This window comes from Rattus norvegicus, chromosome 17, assembly GCF_021556685.1.
Source record: "Rattus norvegicus strain SHRSP/BbbUtx chromosome 17, alternate assembly SHRSP_T2T, whole genome shotgun sequence".
NCBI classification, from domain to species: Eukaryota; Metazoa; Chordata; class Mammalia; order Rodentia; family Muridae; genus Rattus; species Rattus norvegicus.
The window spans coordinates 93,218,416-93,239,638 of record NC_141550.1 but is presented as its reverse complement, the minus strand read 5'-3'; the positions used below and the strand labels follow the sequence as shown (position 1 = coordinate 93,239,638).

General features: G+C 39.3%; 1 long non-coding RNA gene across 3 annotated transcripts in view; it reads right to left on the bottom strand.

Annotated features, from left to right (window-relative positions):
* Window positions 1–1,182: 1,182 nt before the first annotated feature.
* Window positions 1,183–21,223, bottom strand: part of LOC148000340 (uncharacterized) — a 39,360-nt gene continuing 19,319 nt past the window's right edge. Inside the window, exons 3-5 of one of the 3 annotated variants that reach the window (XR_015641982.1) lie at window positions 11,991–12,024; window positions 4,401–4,713; window positions 1,183–1,631 (exon numbers count right to left, since the gene is read on the bottom strand). This is a non-coding gene — a long non-coding RNA (uncharacterized LOC148000340). Of the gene's footprint in view, window positions 1,635–4,400; window positions 4,714–11,990; window positions 12,025–21,223 lie in introns of all 3 variants that reach the window. The other 2 variants (XR_015641981.1, XR_015641983.1) reach the window with 2 other exon arrangements.

Sequence of the window (21,223 nt, the reverse complement as noted above, 5' to 3'; positions counted from 1 at the left end):
ACCAGGATGTGCCCAGCACAGTGACCTGGGACTCATCTGTCACCACTGATGGACTTGCCTCCTCCCCGGGGACTGAGGGTACTCTCCTGTCTACTAGGTCTCTTCTTTTCCCAGTTTAGCAGGCAAGGATGCCCTGATGAAGCAGTCTTAGCCTCACCTGCCTTCCAATCATGTACATTACAAAAATGCATGCTTTTAAAGACAGGATTAGTAACCGAGGCTGAACAGTTATTTTCCTTTTGGCCTCTTCCGTGTGTGCAGCTAAGCAGATCTCATTTGGTTTGAACGAAGATTTCAAACAAGTCTAATTTTAAAAAATCAACCCTATTGTCCCTGCTTTATAATTTCCCTCCCCTTTGAAGCCACGGTATTGCTGTCTGTGGCACTTGTTTAGAGCAGGCTCTATGCACATATCAAATCATCTTTCTCCACCAGCAAACAGTATTGCCCTCTCTGAGATGGCAGCAAACCTCTGCTTCATGTTGTCATGTGTACAAAAAAGAAACAACAATGCCATGGACCTAGCAATGCCAAACCACTCTCTGCTCTAGACCAAAGCTGGAGGCACACTGAGAGATATGTGTGCTGTCCCATCACCTGCCTGGGACTTGAACCCCACCCTGGGACTCATGGGTACTTGGTTATGAATGGGCAAGGAAGGGTGAGTCTTGCCTTTACTGTGTTTACAGAGAATCAAAGCCAAGATGCTGGGCTGAGTGCTGGGGCTACTGTAGCCTCATCATCAGTGGGGGGAGCACATGTGGGTTCCCAAGACTTGAAGGACCTTGGTGGAGTAGGGCCTGCTTCCTTCCCTCCTGTAGTTGTAGAGGGATATGTCCCTGAGAGTTATGTCTGGCAGGGGAATCTCTGGGTGATCACATGTACTGAAGGGCCTGGAGTGGCCAGTGATGCAACTGGAAATGAGATGATCGAGTTTCCCAGCTCTCTTGGAGGTTAAGAAGGATCTTCCCCTTTGTGTGACCATCCATGACCACTGTTCTCTTCAGCACCCCCTGGGAACGTACAGAAGACATTTCAGCCCAGGAAGGCAAAGCTTCTGAAAGTCTTGCTTCCACAGGGATGGCATCTGTACTCCTCGGTGCTAGCCTTTTGAACCTGTCTACATCTTCATCTCCTGTATGATTCTCTAATCCTGTATGTTTTTCTAATGAATAAGGAAAGATTTTTTTGGTGCCAATTTAAATAGTTTTATTATTCCATGTTGCTTGTTTTGGGTCCCTGTGGAACAATGCTATACCCTCTACTTTGACTTAATTCACCTCTTCAATGGTGGGGCCTGAAGAACCACCACCAGATGGAGGAGCTCCTCCACCAGGGAAGCCACCAGGCATTCCTCCAGGCTTGCCACCAGCACTCTGGTACAACTTGGTGATGAGAGGGTTGCAGACCTTCTCCAGTTCTTTCTGCTGATGCTCAAATTCTTCCTTCTACGCAGTCTGGTTCTTATCCAGCCAGCTGATGATTTCATTGCACTTGTCAAGAATCTTCTGTTTGTCTTCATCATTTATCTTGCCTTGAAGTTTCTCATCCTCAACAGTTGCTTTCATGTTGAAGGCATAAGACTCCAGCGAGTTCTTCTATAGACATGACTTGAAAATTGTCCATGAATTCTGCTGTTGAGGATTCAGCCAACATCAGAATGAAAATATGTGAGAATTGCATCTAGGATGAACATTTATGCCTTGCCTTCTGATTATTCTCAAAAAATAGAGCATAACAACTATTTATAAGGCATTTCTTTGACATATTACAAGTAACTTAAATATAGTTTAACTTACATAAGAGGCTATATGTATGTTATATGTAAATACGTCATTTTCTAGAAGGGATTTTTAATATTCATAGCTTTTGGTATTCATGGGATGCCTGAAACCAACCTCCAATGAATACTATGGAGAACTATTATTTATGTATGAGGATCAATAAAACCCCTGGGCATTATATATTTGTGACCAATATATACTACGAAAGAAATTATTGGAGCTGTAATATTTTAACTCACACCCATATACTACAAGAATGAATCCACTAGGAATTTCTTAAATTACTTGAATAAGAAGGGTAATACCTAAATTAAGTTGGGATAGAAAAAAATGAAATGCCCAGAGATATCAAGCATTTATATTTGGTAATAGACTTAGAACTCTGGTGCTAGAACCAGATTAAGGAAGCATGCCATATGTCTATTACTACATAGACTTCACATTAGAGTTAATAAAAATTTCATAGACTATCCTAATGTAAACATTAGGATAACCCTCTAACCCTGAATGAACCGTGCCCTACTTTGGTTTCTATTGCTATGATCAAACACGAAACAATATTGCACTTTCAAAAAATGGCACTGGTTCAACTGGGGATCACCATGTAGAAGAGTGCAAATCGATCCATTCATATCACCCTGTACCAAGCTCAAATACAGGGGGATCAAGGACCTCCACATAAAACCAGATACACTCAAATTAATAAAAGAAAAAGTGGGGAAGAGCCTCAAACACATGGGCACTGGGAAAAGTTTCCTGATCAGAATACCAATGGCTTCTGCTCTAAGATCGGGAAATGAGAAATGGGACCTCATAAAATTGCAAGGCTTCTGTAAGGCAAAGGACACTGTCATTAGGACAAAACAGCAAACAACATGTTTGGAAAAGTTCTTTACCAATCCTATCCAATAGAGGGCAAATATTGAACATATACAAAGAACTAAAGAAGTTAGACTCCAGAGAGTCAAATAACCCTATTAAAAATGGGGTGCAGAGCTCAAAAAAGAATTCTCACCTGAGGCATATTGAATGGCTGAGAAATACCTAAGGAAATGTTCAACAGCCTTAGTCAACAAGGAAATGCTAATCAAAACAATCCTGAGATTCCACCTCATACCAGTTAGAATGGCTAAGATCAAAAACTCAGGTGGCAAAAGTACCCATTGAGGATGCTGAAAAAGAGAAAGACTCCTCCATTGTTGGTGAGATTGCAAGCTGGTACAACCAATCTAAAAATCAGTCTGGAGATTCCTCAGAAAAATGGACGTAGTACTACCTGAGGACCCTGCCATACCATTCCTGAGCATATACCCAAAAGATGTTCCAAAATATAAGAAGGACACATGCTCCACTATGTTCATACCAGTCTTATTTATATAATTCCCAGAAGCTGGAAAGAAGCCAGATGTCCTTCATCAGAGAAATGGATACAGATAATCTGGTACATTTACACAATGGAATACTACTCAGCTCTTAAAAACAATGACTACATGAAATGCTTATGAAAATTAATGGAACTAGAAAATATCATCCTGAATGAGGTAACCCAGTCACAAAAGAACACACATGTTACCACTCACTGATAAATAGATATTAGCTCATAAGCTCAGAATATGTTAGAAACGAGTCACAAACCATATGAAGCTCAAGAAGTGGGAAGATAAAAATGGTGATCTTCATTCCTTCATAAAAGTGAGAGCAAAATACTCATGGGAGGACATACAGGGACATAGAGTGTATCAGGAACTGAGGAAAAGGTCATCCAGAGACTGCCCCACATGGGAATCCTTCCCATATTCAGCCTCTAAATCCAGTCACTATTGCTGATGACAAGATGTGCTTGCTGACAAGAGACAGATATGGGTGTCTTTGAGACGCTCTGCCAGAGCCTGACTGATACAGATGGGCTAACCTTTGGGTTGAACAATAGGACCCCAATTACGGAGTTAGAGAAGTAGGTGAAGCGGCTTGCAACACCTTAGGAAGAACAACAGTATCATCCAATGAGACCTCACACAAGAGCTCCCAAGGACTAAACCAGCAACCAATGAGTACACATGGAAGGACCCATGACTCCAGCCACATATGTAGCAGAGGATGGCATTGTCCCCATCAATAGGAAGGGAAGCCCTTGGTCCTGTGAAGGCTTGTTTCCTCAATGTAGGGAAATGCCAGTGTTGAGTTTGGAATGGGTGGGTGGGAATTGGAGCGTCTTCATAGAATAAGAGGGAGGGGGAGGGGATGGCCGAGGCTGGGAAAGGGAGTAACATTTAAAATGTAAATACATAAAATATCCAAGAAAAAATACAGTTGAAAAAACCAAATACACATAGTGATACCCTAACAACATGAAGCATTTATGCGTTTGGTTTTGAAGCACTGAATTTGGACAATGGAAGTTTGTAATACAAAGAGTAGATGGTTAAATATTCCCAGCTACCAGACTTGTTTCTATTTTTATTCTTTTATCCCCTTACTCCTTTTAATATTCTTTCTTTATTTCATTACTGTTTGGACTATCACATTGTTAATGCTCTTTGCTTTAGCTGTACGTACAATATTATTCAAGAGTAAAAAGGGTGAACAATCGGGTTGAAAAGTATGCAGTTTACTCACAAATGGTGTGTGGAATAGACAAAGATGAGCATGTAGATCTGGATCCTTTAGGTGTGTGGGGGGTGCAGGGCTTGCTGTGATGGGAGAACTGGGTTCTGATGTTGCCAAGTATTAACGGTTTCTGTTGCTTATGTCCTTGTGCTAGAGTGCTGCCATCTGTATATCTCTGGGTTTGATTGGTCTAGCTGTCTCTCACTGGAGTCTGTCCCTACTGCAAGCCTGTTGACCTGTGAGCCTGTGATTCTGTGATGCTGGATACATCAGAACTTCTTGAGGGTCAAGCTGCTTCTACGTGTGGACTCAGTGGGGTCATCTAAAATTGTGAAAGCATTAAGAATAATATTACTTTTGAAATTACTCTGTTCATATATAGAAGTAAATATTCATATATACACACACACACACATATACAAATAAATAAAAAATTAGGCTCCAAATATCAAATGTGTTCCCACAATTTTTATATCTCTTTTTTATCATTTTTAATTTAACCTGTGTATTATCCTAATTTTTAAACAGCCTTAAACTTCCTTGACCAATCTAGCAATTAGTTACAAAATTTCTAATGGGAGAAATTGAGGAGTATACTCTCTGGCAACATTCCAGACCCCACTTGAAAATGCCTAGTGTCATCTGTGCCCTCTGAACACAGGGACCTAGGAGCATTCAGGGGCACGACGCTTCTAGTTCCTGCCCTCCCTGAGACCTGAAAATCAGCTGCCAGGAGCAACTACAACCCTGAGAACAGAACACTCTGTTCTTGGAACTGGCTGAAAGTGAACAGGAAAAGAGGTCCACAGGAGTGCAGACACACGGGCCTACAGGAGAATCAAGCCACAGCCAGAAACAGCAAGACAAGCTAACTTCAGAGACAAACTGATGATGAGAAGTAAGCACAGGAAGACAAACAACAGAAACTAAGACTACTTGGCATCATCAGAGTCCAGTTCTCCCTTCAAAGGAAATATTGGATATCCAAACACACTGGAAAGGCAAGACTTAGATTTTAAATCCCGTTTTATCATGACGATGGGGGACTTAAAGAAGGTCAGAAATAACTCCCTTAAGGAAATACAGGACAACATCGGTAAACAAGTACAAGCCCTTAAAGAGGAAACACAAAAATCCCTTAAAGAATTACAGGAAAACACAACCAAGCAGTAGAAGGAATTAAACAAAACCATCCATGAGTGAAAAATGTAAATAGAAACAATAAAGAAAGCACAAAGAGAGACAACCCTGGAGAGAGAAGATCTAGGGAAGAGATTAGGAGTTGTAGATGGGAGATTCACCAACAGAATACAAGGAAGAGAAGATAGAATCTCAGGGGCAGATGATACCATGGAAAACATCAGAAGAACCGTCAAAGACAATGGAAAAAGCAGAAAGTTCTCAGCCCAAAACATACAGGAAATCCATGGAAGAATGAGAAGCTCAAACCTAAGGAATATAGGTATAAAGAGAGAGAAGACTCCAACCTTAAAGGGCCAGTAAATATCTTCAACATATTATAGAAGAAAACTTCCCTAACCTAAAGAAAGAGATGTGCATAAACATACAAGAAACATACAGAACTCCAAACAGACTGTAACAGAAAAGAAATTTCTCCTGTCACATAATCGTCAAAATACCAAATGCAGAAAACAATGAAAGAAATTTCAAAGAAGTAAGGGGAAAAGGTCAAGTAACGTATGAAGGCAGACCTATAAGAATTACACTGGACTACTCACCAGAGATTATGAGAGCCAGAGTTCCTGGACAGAAGTCATACAGAACCTAAGAGAACACAACTGTGAGCCCAGGCTATTATATCCAGCAAAACTCTCAATTAAGATAGAAGAAGAATCCAAGATATTCCATGACAAAACCTAATTTACAAAATCTCTTTCTACAAATACAGCCCTACAAAGGATATTATGTATAAAAGCCCAACACAATGAGGGAAACCACACCCAAGGAAAAGCACGAAAGTTAATCTCTTTGCAACCAAAATAAAGAAGAGAAACACACAAACATAATACCACCTCTAAATACAAAAATACCAGAAAGCAACAAGCACTATTCCTTAATATCGCTCTACAAAAATGGACTCAATTCTCCAATAAAAAGATACAGACTGACAGATTGGATACTTAAAGAGTACCCAGCATTTTGCTCCATAGGAAACACACTTAAGAGACAAATATTGACCCTACCCCAGAGTAAAAGACTGGAAAACGACTTTCCAAGCAAATGGTCCAAGGAAGCCAGTGAGAGTAGTCATTCTAATGTTGCATAAACCAAAAGTCATTAAAAAAGATAAGAAAGAAAACGTCATATTCATCAAACGAAAAATCCACCAAGATGAACTCTCAATCCTAAATATCTATGCTCCAAATGCAAGGACATATATATTCATAAAAGAAACCTTACTAAAGGTCAAATCACACCTTGTACCTCACACAATAATAGTAGAAGGGTTCAACACAGCTCTCTCATCAATGGACAGACCATGGAAATAGAAATTAAACAGAGACATAGAGAAATTAACAGAAGCTATGACCCAAATGTACTTAACAGATATTAATAGAACATTTCATCCTAAAACAAAAGGATACACCTACTTCTCAGCACCTCATGGTATCTTCTCAAAAATGAACCATATAACCGATCATGGAAACAGAAATTCAACAGAGATGTAGAGAAACTAACAGACGTTATGAACATAATGGATTTAACAGATATTTGTAGAATATTATATCCTAAAAAAAGGTTATACCTTCTTCTCAGAACCTCATGGAACCTTTTCCAAAATTAACGATATAATAAGTAACTGAACAGGCCTGAACAGATACAGGAAGATAGAAATAGTCCCATGCATTCCATCATGTTCCCACAGACTAAGGCTGATTTGCAATAACAACAATAACAAAAGAACGCCCACATATACATGGAAGTTGAACAACGCTCTACTCACGTATAACTTAGTCAAGGAAAAAAATGAAGAAATTAAATACGTCTTAGAGTTTAATGAAAATGAAAGTAAAACATATCCAAACTTTGGGACACAACATAAGCTGTGTGAAGAAGAAAACTCAAAACTGTGAGTGACTGCAAAAAAGAAAAAGACAGGGGAGAGCATACATCAGTTCCTTGACAGCACACATGAAAGCTCTAAAACAAAATGAAGCAAATGCACCCAAGAGGAGTAGAAGGTAGGAAATAATCAAACTCAGGGCTGAAATCAACCAAGTAGAAAGGAAAAAGGTCTATACGAAGAATCAACAAAACCAAGAGCTGGTTCTCTGAGAAAATCAACAAGATAGATAAACCCTTAGACAGACTAACCAGAGGGCACAGAGAGTGTGTCCAAATTAACAAAATCAGAAATGAAAAGGGAGACATAACAACAGAATCTGAGGAAATTAAAAGGATCATCAGGTCCTACTAAAAAAAAAGCCTATATTCAACAAAACTTAAAAATCTGGAGGAAATGGACAGTTTTCTAGACAAATATCAGGTACCAAGGTTAAACCATGAACAGATAAACCATCTAAATTACCCCATAACTCCTAAAGAAGTACAACCAGTGATTAATAGTCTGCGAATCAAATAGAGCCCACCACAAGATGGGTTTAATGCAGAATTCTATCAGACTTTCATAGAAGACCTCATACCAATATTCTCCAAACTATTCCACAAATTAGAAACAGACAAAGCACAACAAATGTCTTCTATGAAGCCACAATTACTTATACCACAGAAAGACCCAACAATGAAAGAGAATTATAGACCAAATTCCCTAATGAATATCAACACAAAAATACTCAATAAAATTCTAGCAACCAGATCCAAGAACACATCAAAATGATCATCCATCATGAGGAAGTAGACTTCATCCCAGGAATAGAGGGATGGTTCAATAAATGGAAGTCCATCGACATAATCCACTTTATAAAAAAACTCATAGATAAACACTACATGATCATTAGATGCTGAGAAAGGAATTGATAAAATTCAATACCCTTGCATAATAAAAGTATTGAAAGATGAGGAATTCAAGGCCCATACCTAAACACAGTAAAAGCAATATACAGGAAACCAGAGCCAACTTCAAACTAAATGGAGACAAATGTTAAACAGTCCCACTAAAATCAGGGAATAGAAAAGCTGCCCATTCTCTCGCTATTTAATACTAAATATAGTTTTTGAAGTCTAAGCCAGAATAATCAGAAAACAAAAGAAGGTCAAAGAGATACAAATTGGAAAGTAAGAAATCAAAATATCACTATTTGCAGATGATATCATAGTATACTTAAGTGATGACAAGAGTTCCACCAGAAAACTACTAAGCCTGATAATGAGCAGAGTGGCTGGATATAAAATTAACTCAAAGATATCACTAGCCATCCTCTACTCAAAGGTTAAAGAGGCTGAGAAAGAAATCAGGGAATGATACCCTTCATATTACTCCCAAATAATACATAATACCATGGTGTGACTTTAACCAAGACAGTGAAAGATCTGTATGACAAGAACTTCCAGTCTCTGAAGAAAGAAATTGAAGAAGATCTCAGAAGATGGAAAGACCTCTCAAGCTCATGGACTGGCAGAATTAATATGGTAAAAATGGCCATTTTGTCAAACGCAATGTACAGATTCAATATACTCTCCAAAATACCAACTGAATTCTTCATAGAGACAGTATGAGCAATTTGCATATTTGTTTGGAATAACAACAACAACAAACAAAACCAAACCAACCAAACAAACAAAAAGGAACGAAGGTAGTTAAAAGTACTCTCAACAATAAAAGAAAAGACCTTCTGGTGGAATCTCCATCCCTGACTTCAGCAGTATTACACAGCAGTAGTTATGAAAACTGCTTGTTAGTTATACAGAGACAGACATATAGATCTGTGGAATTTAATTGAAAACCCAAAAATGCACCCACACACCTATGGTCACTTGATCTTTGACAAAGGAGCTAAAGCCATTCAATGGAAAAAGATAGCATTTTCAAGAAATGGTGCTATTTCAACTTGATGTCAGTATAGAAGAATGCAAATAGATTCGTTCTTATCACCCTGTACAAAGCTTAAGTCCAAGTGGATCAAGGACCTCCTCATCAAAACAGATACACTCACACCAATAGAAAAAAAGTGGGGAAGAGTCTGAAACACATGGGCACTGGGGAAATTTTCCTGACTAGATCACCAATGGCTTATGCTCTAAGGTCAAGAATCTACAAATGGGACCTCATAAAACTACAAAGCTTCTGTAAGGCAAAGGACTTTATCATTAGGACAAAAAGGCAACCAACAGATTGGGAAAGATCTTTACCAATCCTACAACTGAAAGAGGGCTAATATCACAAATATACAAAGAACTCAAGAAGTTAGACTCCAGTGAGTCAGAGAACCCATGAAAAAAATGGGGTACAGTGTTAAACAAAGAATTCTCAGCTCGGGAATATTGAATGTCGGAAAAGCACCTAAAGAAATGTTCAACATACATCTGTAGTCATCCAGGGAATGCAAATTGAAACAACCCTGAGATTCCACCTCACACCAGTCAGAATGACTAAGATAAAAAAAAAACTCAGGTGACAGCAGATGCTGGCAAGGATGAGGAGAAAGAGGAACACTCCTCCATTGATGGTGGGATTTTAAACTGGTACAACCTCTCTGGGAATCCCTGGGAAGGTTCTTCAGAAAATTGAAAATTGGACTATCTGAGGACCCTGCTATATTTCTCTTGGCCATATTCCCAAAAGATGTACCAACATAAAACAAAAACCCCAAAAGAACAACAATTCCAACCAACCAGAGCTCCTAGGGAGTAATCCACTACCCACAGAGTACACATAGACTGACCCATGGCTCCAGCTGCATATGTAGCCGAGCATGGCCTTGTTGGGTACCAATGGGAGGAGAAACCCTTTGTCCTGCCATGTCTGGACCTCCCACTGCAGTGGAATTTCAGGGCGGGGAGACAGGAAAGGTAGATGTTCGGGGAGGGGAACAAGCTTATAGAAAAAGGGGGAGGGCAAATGGGATGGGGGATTATGAATATGATATCAGGAAAGAGAATAACATTTGAAATCTAAGTACAATTAAAAAATTAGAAGAGAAAAGAAAAATAAAGAAAAATTATCCAGTAAAAATAAAATAAAATAAAAAATAAAAATATAAAAAGAGCAAACTACAAAAAACCAGTTACATACAATCAGACTTAAGGGAACTAGCTCGGTGTATATGGGTGTTTGCTGGGCAAATATAGACATGAGTTTAAATCTCCATAAAAATCACATCTGACTGCATATGTGCCTCTAAACCAAGACTTGAGAGCAGCAGACAAAATATTGGTGCTGGCATGCCAACCTAGCTTCAAGTTCAGACACTATCTCAAAGGAATAAGCAGGATAATGATAGAGCAGGACACCCGAAATCCTCCTCTAGACTGTGCATGCGAACAAATGCTCACAACCAGGTGTACACACACACACACACACACACACACACACACACACACACGCATAAAATATTTTTTGAAGAGTATAGAAGACAATCTTAACATAACTAAGTTAAAGAGAGGAGGAGCCAAGAAAACACCAGGTGCAGTCTCAGAGTGTCTCCTCAACACATCACATTGCAAAGACATCATGTCTGGATTCAGCCCCCTTTACCAAACTCACTCCAGAGAGCTGCTGCAATCCTCCAGCCACATGAGGATGCAACAAAAGGCACAGCCCACAAGTTAATGTCCTGGCTGACTGGCCTGTGGCATTTTGTTGTAACCCCTGAGTCTCATGCAACAACCCCAAAGCCACACTGTCATGCTCTCTCACTGAAGCTCAGGCTTGCTGGCAACTCCTGCTGAGACTAGTTTTCTGTTCTTTGATATTTCATGAGTGATACTCTAATTCATGTTCCTCTATAGCACACACAGAGGCTGCATGCAAAACTTAGGTTGGCCTCCTGAGCTGTTCAATAACTTGCAAAATAGTGTTATGACTGAACATCTCACAATCCTCTGAGTTTCCCTCAGATGATGACGTGAGTTTGGTAAGCTCAAACATATGATTTCCTTGTTCCTTTACCAATAAAATGAATTATAGTTATATCAGATTTCTTTATAATATGTACCCCAAACCAAAAGTATAGAGAAGAGACAAATAACCATGTTTTACATAAGTAACAATGCAGATGCTTCTGAAAAGCCTGACTTTTACAGGAAGGACACCTTTACTATTGGTGACATTTTTTTTTCAATTTTTGTTTTTATTAACTTGAGTATTTCTTATTTACATTTCGAGTGTTATTCCCTTTCCCAGTTTCCAGGCCAACAATCCCCTAACCCCTCCTCCTCCTCCCCTTCTTTATGGTTGTTCCCCTCCCCATCCTCCCCGCTTTGCCGCCTCCCCCCACGTTCACTGTGGGTTCAGTCTTAGCAGGATATTGGTGAATTTTGAAAATGTTTTGAAAAGAAATATTTGAATATAACAAAAGATTCTTAATTTTTGTTTTCTACTATATTTCAAAATCACCATATTACTTTAACTTTTATACTCTATCTTATTAAATATGATTAAATAAATTTTTTTCATACTTTGTCCTTTTCATTGGAAGTTTTCTTCGAAGACCTACAAAAATATAATTTACATTCAGATGAATATTAAATTTGTAAAATAAAACAGAAAAATGTTTATTTCTCCTATTGATAAAATTTACCAGCTATTAGAAATAAAATAATTTTCTACAAAAGAAATATGCAGTAGACAAGAAGGGGAACCATGACTGCAATCATAAAAATTGAAATTAAGACTGGAACACAGCTCAGGTTAACAGAAGGCACTGCTTCTGCACAGGAGTTGAGTTCAGTGGCCAGAAGCCATGCTGTGTGTCTCACAACCAACTCTTTTAACTCCAGATCTACAAACACGTAAAACCTGTGGCTTCCACCACCAACTCTAGTCATGTCTGTATACAACTACAAGCACAGACATGTACATGTTATTTAAAATAATGATGATAATATTAACATTTTTAAAAATAATATATTTTGTTCAAATATTATAAGCGTTAAGACAAGGGAAAATGTCCTTCCTCATTTGTTTGATAGAAGCAAATACACTAACATCTCCATTGTCATTTCCAGTAAGAACTTGGAATGAGGTAGACACAACTGTACCAGGATTTTAAATCCAGAAGTGTTCCAAACACAATACAGAACTAAGATCACAAAAGGGGTCAAGGGAGCTCCAGTGGCCCAAACCTGCCCAGGGAAGACTTGAGGAGTTGCTTTAGCCTGGAAATGTACACTAAATCTTCATTTATGTCTTCACACTTTTGGTTGGTGTTTGGTTGAGAATTTTTGCTCTATTTATCAAATCTTGGCGAGGAAAAGCTTGTTTTTTTTTAACAAACCATGTGTGCCTCTGCCTTCGGGGTTGAGGATTCTAGGATGACTACTGATCAGTTATTTTCTCTATCATTTAGAAACTATCAATCCTAGCTTTCTGTCTGGTAAGAAACTGGATGAAGACACTATGGGAAAAACATGGGAAAGTCTCACCCCTAGGGATGGTAGTCACAGTGCAGTTTGGTCAAAGTATGCCAGGGTCAGTGAGAAGTTAATATTTTATTCTTATGTGAGTCCAAGAAAAAGATCCATTTTTCTCAAGTGCAGATGGGATAGCTTCCACAAACCAACAGTTGTTACAGAATGTTAGGGTCTAAGTGAAAAATGAACCAGGTTATCGATTGACTAATACATGAATGTTAGTGTGTGCCCATTAGTTTGTGTCATATTGAAAGCAAGCTGGAGTAATTTGGGAAAAAACTGAATTGAGTTTAGGTAAGGTCATGGAACCTTTTAATTGATTGATGACATTGAGTATAAGGTCATGGCTCTACATAAGTACGGAACTGTATAATATTACAAACAATAAAGCAAACTAATACACTGTCCATAAACCAGTGTTGGATATCAGTAGTGAATCGTTTATTATAGTTCATATGATACCACTCATTATTTTTAAAGTAGAAAGAGGCTTTATTGGGGTTTGGATATCTACTATCAAGAGAGGATCCTGTTCTTGAACATTGGTCTCTGGCATGTGACCCTGTTTTCTGAGGTTGTAGAAAATCTGAAAAACATAACCTAGCAGAAAGAAGTAGGTCATAGGAGATATAGGGACTGCTAACTGGGTGTAACCATCTTCCTCAAGTCTCTACTGCCTCACTGACCTTAATCCTTTCCTGTCTGGAGGACAGAAAATAAAGAAAACTAGTGGACTGTGCCGAGCCCTCATTGGTCCATTTCAGCTCTGACCTCAAAAGGAACCATTGTGAGGTCATTTACTTCCTTAGTTACTGAAAACACATCTTGTCTGTACAGGGCATTAGCTGTTGGTTGGTGGCTGGGTTAGTTGGTTGGTTTGGTTGGTTTGGTTGGCTGGTTGGTTGGTTGGTTGGTTGGTTGGACAGCAATTGCATTTATTCAGTTAGCCACTGAACTTGGATATTCATGAATTGTTGAATCTGAACACAGTGAGTTTTCCTCTATATTCCTATGTCTCACTTTAGACCAGGTGGGTGCATGTCCTCATTCATTTCATCCATATTTGTTCCTGTCCTTTGTGACAAATGATGATGGCCCTTGAGGCACACAGAAACTTGACAAAATGTAACTTCAGAAAGATTAAGTTCATAGAAACCCCTGAAGGGTGATCTGATGCTTCGTGACTCATAAGGGGAATCAGAGACACTGATTAAAGCAGGACGAGAGGGAGGTGGGGGCATTCCCAAATGGGACAGAGAGTTCTAAGACAACCAGTGGGGTGCTATGGCTCTTTATGGAAAGCACTTGAAGTTCTCTTTTTTTCTTTTTCTTTTTTTTTTTTTTTTTTTTTTTTGCCGGGGTTCTGTTTCGTTTCTTTATTTTTTTTTAACATTCTTCTTTTTTTTTATTAACTTGAGTGTTTCTTATTTACATTTCGAGTTATACTCCCTTTCCCGGTTTCCAGGCAGACATCCCCCTAATCCCTCCCCCTCCCCTTCTTTATGGGTGTTCCCCTCCCCACCCTCCCCCCATTACTGCCCTCCCCCCAACAATCACGTTCACTGGGGGTTCAGTCTTAGCAGGACCAAGGGCTTCCCCTTCCACTGGTGATCTTACTAGAATATTCATTGCTACCTATGAGGTCAGAGTCCAGGGTCAGTCCATGTATAGTCTTTAGGTAGTGGCTTAGTCCCTGGAAGCTCTGGTTGATTGGCATTGTTGTTCATAAGGGGTATCGAGCTCCTTCAAGCTCTTCGAGTTCTTTCTCTGATTCCTTCAACAGGGGTCCCGTTCTCAGTTCAGTGGTTTGCTGCTGGCATTCGCCTCTGTATTTGCTGTATTCTGGCTGTGTCTCTCAGGAGCGATATACATCCGGCTCCTGTCGGCCTGCACTTCTTTGCTGCATTCATCTTGTCTAATTGGATGGCTGTATATGTATGGGCCACATGTGGGGCAGGCTCTGAATGGTGTTCCTTCTGTGTCTGTTTTAATCTTTGCCTCTCTATTCCCTGCCAAGGGTATTCTTGTTCCCCTTTTAAAGAAGGAGTGAAGCATTCACATTTTGATCATCTGTCTTGAGTTTCATTTGTTCTAGGCATCTAGGGTAATTCAAGCATTTGGGCTAATAGCCACTTATCAGTGAGTGCATACCATGTATATCTTTCTGTGTTTGGGTTAGCTCACTCAGGATGATATTTTCCAGTTCCAACCATTTGCCTACGAATTTCATAAACTCGTTGTTTTTGATAGCTGAGTAATATTCCATTGTGTAGATGTACCACATTTTCTGTATCCATTCCTCTGTTGAAGGGCATCTGGGTTCTTTCCAGCTTCTGGCTATTATAAATAAGGCTGCAATGAACATAGTGGAGCATGTGTCTTTTTTATATGTTGGGGCATCTTTTGGGTATATGCCCAAGAGAGGTATAGCTGGATCCTCAGGCAGTTCAATGTCCAATTTTCTGAGGATCCTCCAGACTGATTTCCAGAATGGTTGTACCAGTTTGCAATCCCACCAACAATGGAGGAGTGTTCCTCTTTCTCCACATCCTCGCCAGCATCTGTTGTCCCCTGAGTTTTTGATCTTAGCCATTCTCACTGGTGTGAGGTGAAATCTCAGGGTTGTTTTGATTTGCATTTCCCTTATGACTAAAGATGTTGAACATTTCTTTAGGTGTTTCTCCGCCATTCGGCATTCCTCAGCTGTGAATTCTTTGTTTAGCTCTGAGCCCCATTTTTTAATAGGGTTATTTGTTTCCCTGAGGTCTAACTTCTTGAGTTCTTTGTATATTTTGGATATAAGGCCTCTATGTGTTGTAGGATTGGTAAAGATCTTTTCCCAATCTGTTGGTTGCCGTTTTGTCCTAACCACAGTGTCCTTTGCCTTACAGAAGCTTTGCAGTTTTATGAGATCCCATTTGTCAATTCTTGATCTTAGAGCGTAAGCCATTGGTTTTTTGTTCAGGAAAATTTTTCCAGTGCCCATGTGTTCCAGATGCTTCCCTAGTTTTTCTTCTATTAGTTTGAGTGTGTCTGCTTTGATGTGGAGGTCCTTGATCCACTTGGACTTAAGCTTTGTACAGGGTGATAAGCATGGATCGATCTGCATTCTTCTACATGTTGACTTCCAGTTGAACCAGCACCATTTGCTGAAAATGCTATCTTTTTTCCATTGGATGGTTTTGGCTCCTTTGTCAAAAATCAAGTGACCATAGGTGTGTGGGTTCATTTCTGGGTCTTCAATTCTATTCCATTGGTCTATCTGTCTGTCTCTGTACCAATACCATGCAGTTATTATCACTATTGCTCTGTAATACTGCTTGAGTTCAGGGATAGTGATTCCCCCTGAAGTCCTTTTATTGTTGAGGATAGCTTTAGCTATCCTGGGTTTTTTGTTATTCCAGATGAATTTGCAAATTGTTCTGTCTACCTCTTTGAAGAATTGGATTGGTATTTTGATGGGGATTGCATTGAATCTGTAGATTGCTTTTGGTAAAATGGCCATTTTTACTATATTAATCCTGCCAATCCATGAGCATGGGAGATCTTTCCATCTTCTGAGGTCTTCTTCAATTTCCTTCTTCAGTGTCTTGAAGTTCTTATTGTACAGATCTTTTACTTGCTTTGTTAAAGTCACACCGAGGTACTTTATATTATTTGGGTCTATTATGAAGGGTGTCGTTTCCCTAATTTCTTTCTCGGCTTGTTTCTCTTTTGTATAGAGGAAGGCAACTGATTTATTTGAGTTAATTTTATACCCAGCCACTTTGCTGAAGTTGTTTAACAGCTTTAGTAGTTCTCTGGTGGAACTTTTGGGATCACTTAAATATACTATCATATCATCTACAAATAGTGATATTTTGACTTCTTCTTTTCCGATCTGTATCCCCTTGACCTCCTTTTGTTGTCTGATTGCTCTGGCTAGAACTTCAAGAACTATATTGAATAAATAGGGAGAGAGTGGGCAGCCTTGTCTAGTCCCTGATTTTAGTGGGATTGCTTCAAGTTTCTCTCCATTTAGTTTAATGTTAGCAACTGGTTTGCTGTATATGGCTTTTACTATGTTCAGGTATGGGCCTTGAATTCCTATTCTTTCCAGGACTTTTATCATGAAGGGGTGTTGAATTTTGTCAAATGCTTTCTCAGCGTCTAATGAAATGATCATGTGGTTTTGTTCTTTCAGTTTGTTTATATAATGGATCACGTTGATGGTTTTCCGTATATTAAACCATCCCTGCATGCCTGGGATGAAGCCTATTTGGTCATGGTGGATGATTGTTTTGATGTGCTCTTGGATTCGGTTTGCCAGAATTTTATTGAGTATTTTTGCGTCGATATTCATAAGGGAAATTGGTCTGAAGTTCTCTTTCTTTGTTGTGTCTTTGTGTGGTTTAGGTATAAGAGTAATTGTGGCTTCGTAGAAGGAATTCGGTAGTGATCCATCTGTTTCAATTTTGTGGAATAGTTTGGATAATATTGGTATGAGGTCTTCTATGAAGGTCTGATAGAATTCTGCACTAAACCCGTCTGGACCAGGGCTCTTTTTGGTTGGGAGACCTTTAATGACTGCTTGTATTTCCTTAGGAGTTATGGGGTTATTTAACTGGTTTATCTGTTCCTGATTTAACTTCGGTACCTGGTATCTGTCTAGGAAATTGTCCATTTCCTGAAGATTTTCAAGTTTTGTTGAATATACGTTTTTATAGTAAGATCTGATGATTTTTTGAATTTCCTCTGAATCTGTAGTTATGTCTCCCTTTTCATTTCTGATTTTGTTAATTTGGATGCACTCTCTGTGTCCTCTCGTTAGTCTGGCTAAGGGTTTATCTATCTTGTTGATTTTCTCAAAGAACCAACTTTTGGTTCTGTTGATTCTTTCTATGGTCCTTTTTGTTTCTACTTGGTTGATTTCAGCTCTGAGTTTGATTATTTCCTGCCTTCTACTCCTCCTGGGTGTATTTGCTTCTTTTTGTTCTAGAGCTTTTAGGTGTGCTGTCAAGCTGCTGACATATGCTCTTTCCTGTTTCTTTCTGCAGGCACTCAGCGCTATGAGTTTTCCTCTTAGCACAGCTTTCATTGTGTCCCATAAGTTTGGGTATGTTGTATCTTCATTTTCATTAAATTCTAAAAAGTTTTTAATTTCTTTCTTTATTTCTTCCTTGACCAGGTTATCATTGAGTAGAGCATTGTTCAATTTCCAAGAATATGTGGACATTCTTCCTTGATTGTTATTGAAGACCAGTTTTAGGCCGTGGTGGTCCGATAGCACGCATGGGATTATTTCTATCTTTCTGTACCTGTTGAGGCCCGTTTTTTTGACCAATTATATGGTCAATTTTGGAGAAAGTACCATGAGGAGCTGAGAAGAAGGTATATACTTTTGCTTTAGGATAGAATGTTCTATAATATCCGTTAGGTCCATTTGGCTCATGACTTCTCTTAGTCTGTCTACATCTCTGTTTAATTTCTGTTTCCATGATCTGTCCATTGATGAGAGTGGGGTGTTGAAATCTCCCACTATTATTGTGTGAGGTCCAATGTGTGTTTTGAGCTTTAGTAAGGTTTCTTTTACATATGTAGGTGCCCATATGTAGGTGGCATAGATATTTAGGATTGAGAGTTCATCTTGGTGGATTTTTCCTTTGATGAATATGATGTGTCCTTCCTTACCTTTTTTGATGACTTTTAGTTGAAAATTGATTTTATTTGATATTAGAATGGCTACTCCAGCTTGCTTCTTCTGACCATTTGCTTGGAAAGTTGTTTTCCAGTCTTTCACTCTGAGGTAGTTTCTGTCTTTGTCTCTGAGGTGTGTTTCCTGTAGGCAGCAGAATGCAGGGTCCTCGTTGCGTATCCAGTTTGTTAATCTATTTCTTTTTTTTTTTTAAGTTAACATGTTTCTAGTGTTTTATTGCGGTAACAGTATAATTTCAATATATATGAATTTTAGAGAGCCAGTCATTCATTATATTATAGAGCTATCTTTGTTTGGATTTCCCCCAGTATTCAAGACCCTACAACATACATGGCGAGTTTTTTTGCTTTTTTTTTTTTTCTTGTTTTTTTTTTTTTTTTTTTTTTTTATTAACTTGAGTATTTCTTATATACATTTCGAGTGTTATTCCCTTTCCCGGTTTCCGGGCAAACATCACCCTCCCCCCTCCCCTTCCTCATGGGTGTTCCCCTCCCAACCCTCCCCCCATTGTCGCCCTCCCCCCATAGACTAGTTCACTGGAGGTTCAGTCTTAGCAGGACCCAGGGCTTCCCCTTCCACTGGTGCTCTTACTAGGATATTCATTGCTACCTATGGGGTCAGAGTCCAGGGTCAGTCCATGTATAGTCTTTAGGTAGTGGCTTAGTCCCTGGAAGCTCTGATTGCTTGGCATTGTTGTACTTTTGGGGTCTCGAGCCCCTTCAAGCTCTTCCAGTTCTTTCTCTGATTCCTTCAATAGGGGACCTATTCTCAGTTCAGTGGTTTGCTGCTGGCATTCGCCTCTGTATTTGCTGTATTCTGGCTGTGTCTCTCAGGAGCGATCTACATCCGGCTCCTGTCGGTCTGCACTTCTTTGCTTCATCCATCTTGTCTAATTGGGTGGCTGTATATGTATGGGTCACATGTGGGACAGGCTCTGAATGGGTGTTCCTTCAGTCTCTGTTTTAATCTTTGCCTCTCCCTTCCCTGCCAAGGGTATTCTTTTTCCTCATTTAAAGAAGGAGTGAAGCATTCACATTTTGATCATCCGTTTTGAGTTTCGTTTGTTCTAGGGATCTAGGGTAATTCAAGCATTTGGGCTAATAGCCACTTATCAATGAGTGCATACCATGTATGTCTTTCTGTGATTGGGTTAGCTCACTCAGGATGATATTTTCCAGTTCCAACCATTTGCCTACGAATTTCATAAACTCGTTGTTTTTGATAGCTGAGTAATATTCCATTGTGTAGATGTACCACATTTTCTGTATCCATTCCTCTGTTGAGGGGCATCTGGGTTCTTTCCAGTTTCTGGCTATTATAAATAAGGCTGCGATGAACATAGTGGAGCACGTGTCTCTTTTATATGTTGAGGCATCTTTTGGGTATATGCCCAAGAGAGGTATAGCTGGATCCTCAGGCAGTTCAATGTCCAATTTTCTGAGGAACCTCCAGACTGATTTCCAGAATGGTTTTACCAGTCTGCAATCCCACCAAGAATGGAGGAGTGTTCCTCTTTCTCCACATCCTCGCCAGCATCTGCTGTCACCTGAGTTTTTTATCTTAGCCATTCTCACTGGTGTGAGGTGAAATCTCAGGGTTGTTTTGATTTGCATTTCCCTTATGACTAAAGATGTTGAACATTTCTTTAGGTGTTTCTCCGCCATTCGGCATTCCTCAGCTGTGAATTCTTTGTTTAGCTCTGAACCCCATTTTTTAATAGGGTTATTTGTTTCCCTGCGGTCTAACTTCTTGAGTTCTTTGTATATTTTGGATATAAGGCCCCTATCTGTTGTAGGATTGGTAAAGATCTTTTCCCAATCTGTTGGTTGCCGTTTTGTCCTAACCACAGTGTCCTTTGCCTTACAGAAGCTTTGCAGTTTTATGAGATCCCATTTGTCGATTCTTGATCTTAGAGCATAAGCCATTGGTGTTTTGTTCAGGAAATTTTTTCCAGTGCCCATGTGTTCCAGATGCTTCCCTAGTTTTTCTTCTATTAGTTTGAGTGTGTCTGGTTTGATGTGGAGGTCCTTGATCCACTTGGACTTAAGCTTTGTACAGGGTGATAAGCATGGATCGATCTGCATTCTTCTACATGTTGCCCTCCGGTTGAACCAGCACCATTTGCTGAAAATGCTATCTTTTTTCCATTGGATGGTTTTGGCTCCTTTGTCAAAAATCAAGTGACCATAGGTGTGTGGGTTCATTTCTGGGTCTTCAATTCTATTCCATTGGTCTATCTGTCTGTCTCTGTACCAATACCATGCAGTTATTATCACTATTGCTCTGTAATACTGCTTGAGTTCAGGGATAGTGATTCCCCCTGAAGTCCTTTTATTGTTGAGGATAGCTTTAGCTATCCTGGGTTTTTTGTTATTCCAGATGAATTTGCAAATTGTTCTGTCTACCTCTTTGAAGAATTGGATTGGTATTTTGATGGGGATTGCATTGAATCTGTAGATTGCTTTTGGTAAAATGGCCATTTTTACTATATTAATCCTGCCAATCCATGAGCATGGGAGATCTTTCCATCTTCTGAGGTCTTCTTCAATTTCTTTCCTCAGTGTCTTGAAGTTCTTATTGTACA